We start from the raw sequence: 9,444 nt of genomic DNA on the forward strand, positions 1-9,444 counted from the left end.
TAATTTTGCAGACATGTTTTACTAAGTACTTATTTCAAATTCTTAAGTATTTAAAAAAATTTTAGAAATTTACTTTCTCAAATTTTACTTTTTGTCTAAAATTTATCTTTTTGTATAATAAATATAAGGGAAAAAAACTAGGCTTTGGCCCCTAACTTCTTGTTGTTTGTTTGAACACTGAGGATCTCATTCTAGTTGACACCTCATGACTTTTTAAGATTTATTGTGTTAACAGTTAATGATATATCCAAGAGGACTGCTAAAGAGAGAGTATAAGGTATCAGCCTGCACTGATCAGAGGCAGCTTCCCTGTCCTCCGCTCAAGGAAGATGCCACATGACGAAATGAATACCTAGCCACAGAAGCTGATTCCTGAAATAGGGCATCTAGGAAAGCATCTGTACATTGGAGAATGTCAGAGTCAGATGTGTTCCCCACAATGAAAATTTGCATTTTTTTGTATGATGAATACTAATATATATATAAAAAAATCTTGGCCCACTTTTGCAGTTTTTTATTTAAAATTGAATATTTCTTGGTAACAATATAATAACTTATTTTATTAAATAAATAAGCTTTTATATACCTCTTGAGTTGTCTTTTATTCATTACATTAATAATTTTATCACTGTTGTTTTACCTCTGTCAAGTAATTTAGATATTAAGGAAACTGTTTTGAGACTAATTGGAAAAAGGAAAATACATACACGTGTGTACTTTTGATAATGTCTTTCATAGTCAACACAAGGTCTAACACACAGTACAAGGCTAACAACTGATTATCCCCATACATATTCTTTTTAGCAACTAGTAAGGATTACATTTATTAATAAAAATTCTAATCTGGATCACAACACTATCATATTTTAGAACATATGAGCAGTGATATTTAGGAAATGTTATATTCTTCAAAATAAATTTCCTAAATCAAATTTATTATTATGTTCTTGCTTGAAGGTCACAGTATGAGACACAAAGTGTTTCATGCTTACCCTTCAGTGTGACTGAAGAATACTCTCTTTGTTTTTTTCTTCTTCTTTTTTTTTTTATTAGTATTAGATCATAGCCGTGTACATTAATGCGATCATGGGGCACCATACACTGGTTTTATAAACAGTTCAACACATTTTCATCAGAGATCACAGATTCTTCACATTCAAGGAACCTTTTATAAGATTATCAGATTTTTTTCACAAAAACTTGGTGGGCCAGATAGAAGTAACACTAATATATTCAAAGTGTTAAAGGAAGAAAAATAAACTCTGAGAAATAGGAAGACTGCATTTGACAAAGCTGTCCTTCAGAACTGAAGAAAAGATCAAGATTTTCACATACAAAAAAGGTTGAGGGAATTCATCACTACTACACTTGTCTTATAAGAAATGCTGAAAGTAATTCTTCAATATGAAATGATGTAATATGAACAATATTAAAACATATACAACTATAAATCTCACTGGAAGCACTAAATACAAAGTGAAATTCAAGATAATCTAATATTGTGATGATAGTGCGTAAATCATCTTTACCTCTAATATAAAAGCTATTAAAAATAAAGATAGTGGTGGCACCTGTGGCTCAAAGAGTAGGGCGCCAGCCCCATATATGGGGGTGCGGGTTCAAGCCCAGCCCTGGCCAAAACTGCAAAAATAAATAAATAAAAATAGCTAAAATAGTTTGTTGATGGATACACAATATAGAAAGTTATAAAATAGAACATAAATAGCATAAAATAAGTGGAAGGGGAAATTTTAATGAGTTTTTATGCATGAAAGTTAAATTGTTAATCATATTAAGCTACACTGTTGTAAGTGTAAAATGCTCTATACAGGTCTTATGATAACCACTAGAAAAATCACTGTAGTACATAAACAAAAAAAAGAGGGAGTATTCAAAGCATATACTACCAACAAAAACAAATCAAAAAAGTAAAAAAAAAAAAAAAAGCATAAATAAACCAAAAAATGAATTTAAAAGCCAAAATTACAACAGAAAGTCCTTTTCTAACCATAATTACATGCAAAGGGACTGTCATACACTGATTGCTGCCTCATAAATGTGTTAAAATTTATTTACCATTATGAGAAATTAAGAGGAGGTACCTTTAAAAAATGATTAGGCCAAGAGGGCAAAATAAACAAATGACTTTTTTTTAAATCATAAAAGTGTGTTAGTCATCATGAGCATAGGTCTGTTGGTGGGGCATCTCTGTATAGTGCACACTCTCCCTCTCCTTGAGTTCTTATGAATCTTATGTTGCAACTAAAAGGCCTTCATCAGATGCCAATATCCTGCATTTGGCCTGCCCAGCAGCCAGAATTATTAGAATGAACTTTAATTCTTCCTAAGTTACCCAGTCTGTGGTATTCTGTAATATTAGCAGAAAATGGGATAAAACAGAGTAGATAAATTTTTAAAAAACTTAAATACAATAAAATGCTGCTCACAATAGACTCACTTATGATATAAGAACGAATGGCTTAAGAGTGAAAGAACGGAAAAGAAGATTCCATAGAAATTATGAAGAAAAAAGAGTAGGGGTGGTTATATTTAACAAACTAGGCTTTTAGACAAAATCTAACAAAAATTAGTAGTTCACTATACAATAGCAAGAAGTTTATTTGTGAAGAGGATATACAATTAAACATATACATGCATGCAACACTGAAGTTTCTAAATACATAAAGTGAACATTAACAGAACTGTAGGGAGAAATGAAAACATAATAATAAAAGGAGATTTTACTACTCTACTAAAAACATTCATATGGAAAACTAATAAAGAGTGTACTCATAGGCTCAGTGCCATAGCACAGTGGTTACAGCACCAGCCACATACACCAAGGCTGACGGGTTCAAAACGGGCCTGGGCCAGCTAAACAATGACAACTGCAACAAAAAGTAGCCAGGCGTTGTGGCGGGTGCCTATAGTCCCAGCTACTTGGGAGGCTGAGGCAAGAGAATCGCTTAAGCCCAAGAGTTTGAGGTTGCTGTGAGCTGTGACACAACAGCACTCTACCAAGAGAGACATAGTGAGACTCTGTCTTAAAATAAAAGAGTGCACTCATAAAATTAAGTGGCCCTAACAGACATATATAGTAACATTCCATCCAACAGTATCAGAATACGTATTCTTCTCAAGAACACATGGAGTATTCTCCAAGATAGAACATATATTGGGACACACAAAAAAACTTTCCAATTTTTTATATCAAGTTTTTCTTTCTGATCACAGTGGTATAGTATGAAACTGGAAATCAGGCTTGGCGCTCACAGCACAGTGGTTATGGTGCCAGCCACATAGGCCAAGGGTGGCAGGTTCGAACCCCGCCATCTAGACAACAATGACAGCTGCAACAAAAAAAATAGCTGGGCATTGTGGCAAGCACCTGTAGTCCCAGCTACCTGGGAGGCTGAAGCAAGAGAATTGCTTAAGCCCAAGAGTCTAAGATTGCTGTGAGCTGTGACGCCACAGCACTCTACTAAAGGTGACATAGTGAGACTCTGTCTCAAAAAAAAAAAAAAAATAGGCATCTTTAGGGTAGAGCTAAATTTTCAAAACAAAATGAAAGACAGGAGGTAAAGGTCAGGCAGGTCCTAAGCCAACCAGACCAGCCATGTCATGTCTGCCCTAGCCTTGCAGACTCTATCTTATCCTTACTACATGTGCTTTCATTTCCCCTAGTTTCTTTCACTCTCTCATATCCTCTTTTTTATACTAGAAGATTAAATAAAGCATATACTTCTATATTCCAGCCTTGACCTAGAGAAAGTCTTTTCTCATACAAGGAATACTTACTGAGCTTTCCACCCTCAGATCTGGACAGTAAAAACATGCCTCTATATAACTAATGGGTCAGCAAAGAAATCCAAAAAAGTATTTTAAGACAAATGAAATTATAAAAACCACAAGTAAAACTTCTGCCATGCAACTAAAGTACTAAGACAGGTTTATTATACTATGTAAAGGTTTGACATTTAGAGAAAAGCAAAGAACTTAAACAAACTAACTTTAATCCCTAAGGAACTTAAAGAGGAAAACAAAATCATTCTCATGTTCACATAATGAATAATAAAGATTAGAGCAAAAACAAATTAAAGAAAGGCTAGAACGACAATAGAAAAGATCAAAGTAAGTAACAGTTGACAGCCCCTGTAGAATATTTAGAAAACATTTGAAATTTGTGAATCCCATGCTGTTTTTTCTTTTTTTTTTTTTTTTCGAGACAGTCTCAAGGTATCACCCTGGAAGGAATGCCGTGGTGTCCCAGCTAACAGCAAACTCCAACTCCTGGGCTCAAACAATCCTCTTGCCTCAGTTTTTCTATTTTTAGTAGAGACAGGGTCTCACTCTTGCTCAGGCTGGTCTTGAACCTATGAGCTCAAGCAGTCCTCGGCCTACCTCGGCCTCCCAGAGTGCTAAGATTACAGGCATGAGCCATCATGCCTGGCACCATGCTTCATTTGTAAACATGAGTGAATCAAAAATAAAAAGGCATTCAATTTTAAGATATAGTCAACAATATTTTATGTCACTGAATTTCTAGAATCACCATTAACTTGCAAGTCACCTCAACAAAGAAGAGAAATATCAAGCTCAAGCGTAAAGGTTATTTTACATCAACCCTCAATTATTTTTCTGAAAGCAGGAATTTGAAACTCATTCATACAAAGCTCAAGCTCCCAAGAGACATTCTACAAAGGAAATAAATAAATATTTTGTGTATATTAAATATTCCAGAGGTCAATTATTCTCACCCAGAAAGATCAGGTTGCTGTAGTTTTCTAACATCACTTCCCTATACAAATTCTGTTGAGCAGGGTCCAGGTATTTCCACTCCTCTGGAGAGAATTCTATGGCCACATCCCTGAGTTCCAACAGTACCTTGCTTTCAGTGAGGCTGGTCATTCTTGACACCAGAATCTGAGAACAGACAATTCCCCACCTGCTGGTCACAGGGTGACAGAGGCTGCAGCAGAACCACCCAGACCTCCTCCGAGCTGAAGAGAAAGGAGTGGTGAAGACAGTCCTCAGAAGCAACAGGCAGACTTGAGGGGAAAAGACCCACACACATACTGGAAGCAGCCCTGTCAGAATACTCTCTTTGTAAGAGAATTCTGTCCATTGCTGACTTCTGGATCCTTTTGCTATGCATATAACTATTAATATTAATAGAGTGTAATTTGCTGGAGCATAAATGAAGTTATTGAGCCAGAATGAAACTTTTACACATGATGCATTCATGATATCTGATTAGCTAAACACGTGATGAGATTGAATCTGCTATAAGATATTTATGCACTATGCAAATTGTTTTAGGAAATCGTTTATTCTAAAAATTCAACCTCAAACATACTGTGCTAAAAAATGAGCTGCCAAATGTAAGTCAAACAAAAAGAATGGTAATAAGAAAATATTTAGGTATTAGTGATAAGAGAAATCAGATTACATTGAAAAGAGTATTCATGATGGTTATATGTATAAAAGTCAAATTTTGTGTCTATAAATTTGACTTTAGTGAAAAACAATTCATATGTACCTTAAATTTATACATTTCTCCTATGGATACTTTAATTTCATTTTCACAAAAACGTCATACTATATTTGAAGAAGAATTGTTGAACGAAGGTAAATATTAGCCAAAGTAAATAAACATAATGATATGATGACACTCAGCATAGCACTATTAATAGTAATCTGTATGAATTAGACCCTAAAAGATCTTTAAAAGAAGTTTTCAAACTATTAATTGCTACAGTGAGTTATACAGAAAGGTGGGATGAAGAAACTAGCAAAGTAAAATTTTTCTGCTGTTAGAGCAACTCAAGGATGTGTCAGACATCTTGGGATAAATTCTGGCAATCTACCTGTCTTATTTCAAATGGGGATTCTCCAAAGAATAGTAGATTATTTCAGTTAATGTCATATAGACAGCCAGATACTGACCTATCTGTGTGTATGACCTATATGACAAATTCTGTAATAGTATTGTGAAATCATTCTCTGGATGAGTAGTAGCATTTTAAAATTGTAGTATGAACCTCAAGAGAACACAAAGCACTTAGCAAACACATATTCCTTATAAAGAAACTACAAACTACATGTTCTTCTTTCCAAAGAGTTTAAAGAATGCATATGTCAAATGAAAATAGTGTATAACTCCAAAGGATCAATCCATATTAGATATTCCCAACCCTCCAGAAAAAACAATATATACACACATATATATAATATATTTACATGTGTTGATTTTCTAAATAATATTAAAATAATTCTGTAACATAGACTATGACATCCATTTTTCCAAGGGTTTAAAACTAAAAGGAAATAAATGATGAAAAGAAAATGGGAATATTTGGGGGATGCTAATGAATGGATGTTATACACCTTGTATTTTACTTTATTGTTTTTAGAGACAGGGTCTTGTTCCTTCATCCAGACTATGGATCCAGACTTGTTCCTTCATCCACCCCATCCAGTGGGGTGATCATAGCTCACTGCAGCCTCCACCTCCTGGGCTCAGGTGGTCCATCTGTCTTATCCTCCTGAGTAGCTGGGACCACACCAGCTAACTTTTAAAAATGTTTTATAGAGATGGGTTCTCACTCTGTTTCCCAAAGCTGGTGTTAAACTCCTGACTTTAAGTAATTCTCACATCTTGGCTTCCTTAAGTGCTGGGATTATAGGAATGAACTATCACACCTTGCTGAAAATTTAAAATATATTTCTGAGTGACCAAAGTGATGTCACAGGCCAAAAGAAGTGGCTGAGCTCAGGAGTTTGAGGTTGCTGTGAGCTATGACTCTACAGCACTCTACACAGGGCAACAGAATGAGACTTTGTCTCAAAAAACAACAACAAAATGTGTTGTCACAATCAATCACCAAATCTTATGCACTTAAGAGCTTGTTTAAAACCTATTTACTGTCATAGATGTAATTTTAATCAGTATAGCTACTTTATTGCTTTGAAAGGTATAAAGAAGACCCAAAGAACATGACAAATATTGAAAACTCTCAAGAAGTAAGACTAAATGAATTCAAAAGAAAAAATAAAGATACAAGAATCCAAAATGTACAAGTTTCAAGGTATTTAATATTTAATACTTAAAATACCGAAATTTTTCTCCCATTTCACTCTCAAATGAATTATTTTGCCCACATTTTGATCTTATTTATATTTTTCTTTCTTTTTCCTTACCACTAAACTGCTTTCCTTCCTCTTCTCCCTCTCCCTAACCCTCATTTCCCTTTTCTCTCTTTGTCTGGACCTTCACGTCTATTTCAGTCTCTGTTTGTGTCTCTCCGACTTATCTTCAACCAAATGGCCTTTCTTATTGTTTTTAAATCATGATGTGCTCATGATGTCTTTGAGACATCAGATTATGATGTCTCAGAGAAAATTTTCATGATCACTCTGTTAAAAATAGCTAACCGCAACCCCAACCCTAGCAGAAGAAAATAAATAAATAAAATCAGAGCAGAATTAAGTAAAACTGAGAATTATTCAGAAGAACAGTGAAACAAAAAAGATAAATAAAATTGATAAAACTTTGGCCAGACTAACCAGAAACAGAAAAGTAAGTAAAGTCTAATAACCTCAATAAAAAATTAAAATGGGGGAAATAACAACAAATACCACTGAATACAAAAGATCATCAACGATTACTACAAAAAACTCTGTCTAGAAATTTTAATAATTATAAGAAATGGACCAATATCTGGAAATTCACCTTTTTCCTAAACTCAACCAGAAGGAATTAGAAATTTTGATTAGCCCTATATCAAATACTGAAATTGCATCAATAATAAAAAATCTTCCCCCCAAAAAAAGAGAAGAAGAAAAGAAAGCCCTGGATCAGATAATTTTATGCCAGAATTCTATCAAACCTTAGAAGAGAAATTAGTATCTATTTTGCATAACCTATTCCAAAACAGATTGAAGTAAGGAATCCTCCCCTGTGAAGCAAATATCACTAATTCTAAAACCAGGAAAGAACCCAACATGAAAGGATAACTATTGGCCAGTATCATTAATGAATATTGATGCGGGCGGCGCCTGTGGCTCAGTGAGTAGGGCGCCGGCCCCATATGCTGAGGGTGGCGGGTTCAAACCCAGCCTCGGCCAAACTGCAGCAAAAAAATAGCCGGGCGTTGTGGCGGGCGCCTGTAGTACCAGCTGCTTGGGAGGCTGAGGCAAGAGAATTGCGTAAGCCCAAGAGTTAGAGGTTGCTGTGAGCCGTGTGACGCCACGGCACTCTACCGGAGGGCGGTACAGTGAGACTCTGTCTCTACAAAAAAAAAAAAAAAAAAAATGAATATTGATGCAAAAATATTCAATAATACTCTCGCAAATAGAATACAGGTAAACATTGAAAAAATTATATGCCATAATCAAATAGGTTTAATCTTAAGGACATAAGGTTGGTTCAACATATGTAATTAACCACATAATTATAATTAGTTAATTACATAAATGTAATTAACCACATAAATAAAACCCCAAACAAAGACTATATCATTCTCTCAATTGATGCCCAAAAGGCATTTGAGAAAATCCAGCATCCTTTTCTGACAAGAACACTTAACAAAATAGGCATAGGTGGGACATTTCTTAAACTGATAGAGACCATCTACGACAAACCCACAGCCAATATTATATTGAATGGAATAAAACTGAAAGCATTTATACTTAGAACTGGAACCAGACAATGATGCCTTCTATCACCACTGCTATTCAACACAGTGTCAGAAGTCCTATCCAATGAAATCAGATAAGAGAAGGAAATCAAGGATATTCAAATGGGGACAGAGAAGGTCTATTCTTTGTGGTTGACATGATTTAATACCTGGAAATCCCCAAGGACTACAAATCTCTTAGAAGTGATCAAGAAATATATTGCGGGCGGCGCCTGTGGCTCAGTTGGTAAGGCGCCAGCCCCATATGCTGAGGGTTGCAGGTTCAAGCCCAGCCCCGGCCAAACTGCAACAAAAAAATAGCCGGGCGTTGTGGCGGGCGCCTGTAGTCCCAGTTGCTCGGGAGGCTGAGGCAAGAGAATTGCGTAAGCCCAAGAGTTAGAGGTTGCTGTGAGCTGTGTGTCACCACGGCACTCTACCCGAGGGCGGTACAGTGAGACTCTGTCTCTACAAAAAAAAAAAAAAAAAGAAAGAAATATAGTAACATCTTGGGATACAAATTCAATGTCCACAAATTAGTAGCCTTCATATATGCCAATAATAATCAAGCTGATAATAAAATCAAAGGCACAATACCTTTTATAGTAGCTCCAAAGAAAATGAAATACCTGAAAATATATCTAACAAAGGATGTGAAGGATCTCTATAAAGAGAACTATGAAATCCTGAGAAAAAGAAATAGCGGAAGACATTATGAAATGAAAGAACATACCATGCTCATGGCTGGGAAGAATTAACATTGGTAAAA

Source organism: Nycticebus coucang, chromosome 14 (assembly GCF_027406575.1).
Source record: "Nycticebus coucang isolate mNycCou1 chromosome 14, mNycCou1.pri, whole genome shotgun sequence".
In the NCBI taxonomy this organism is placed as follows: Eukaryota; Metazoa; Chordata; class Mammalia; order Primates; family Lorisidae; genus Nycticebus; species Nycticebus coucang.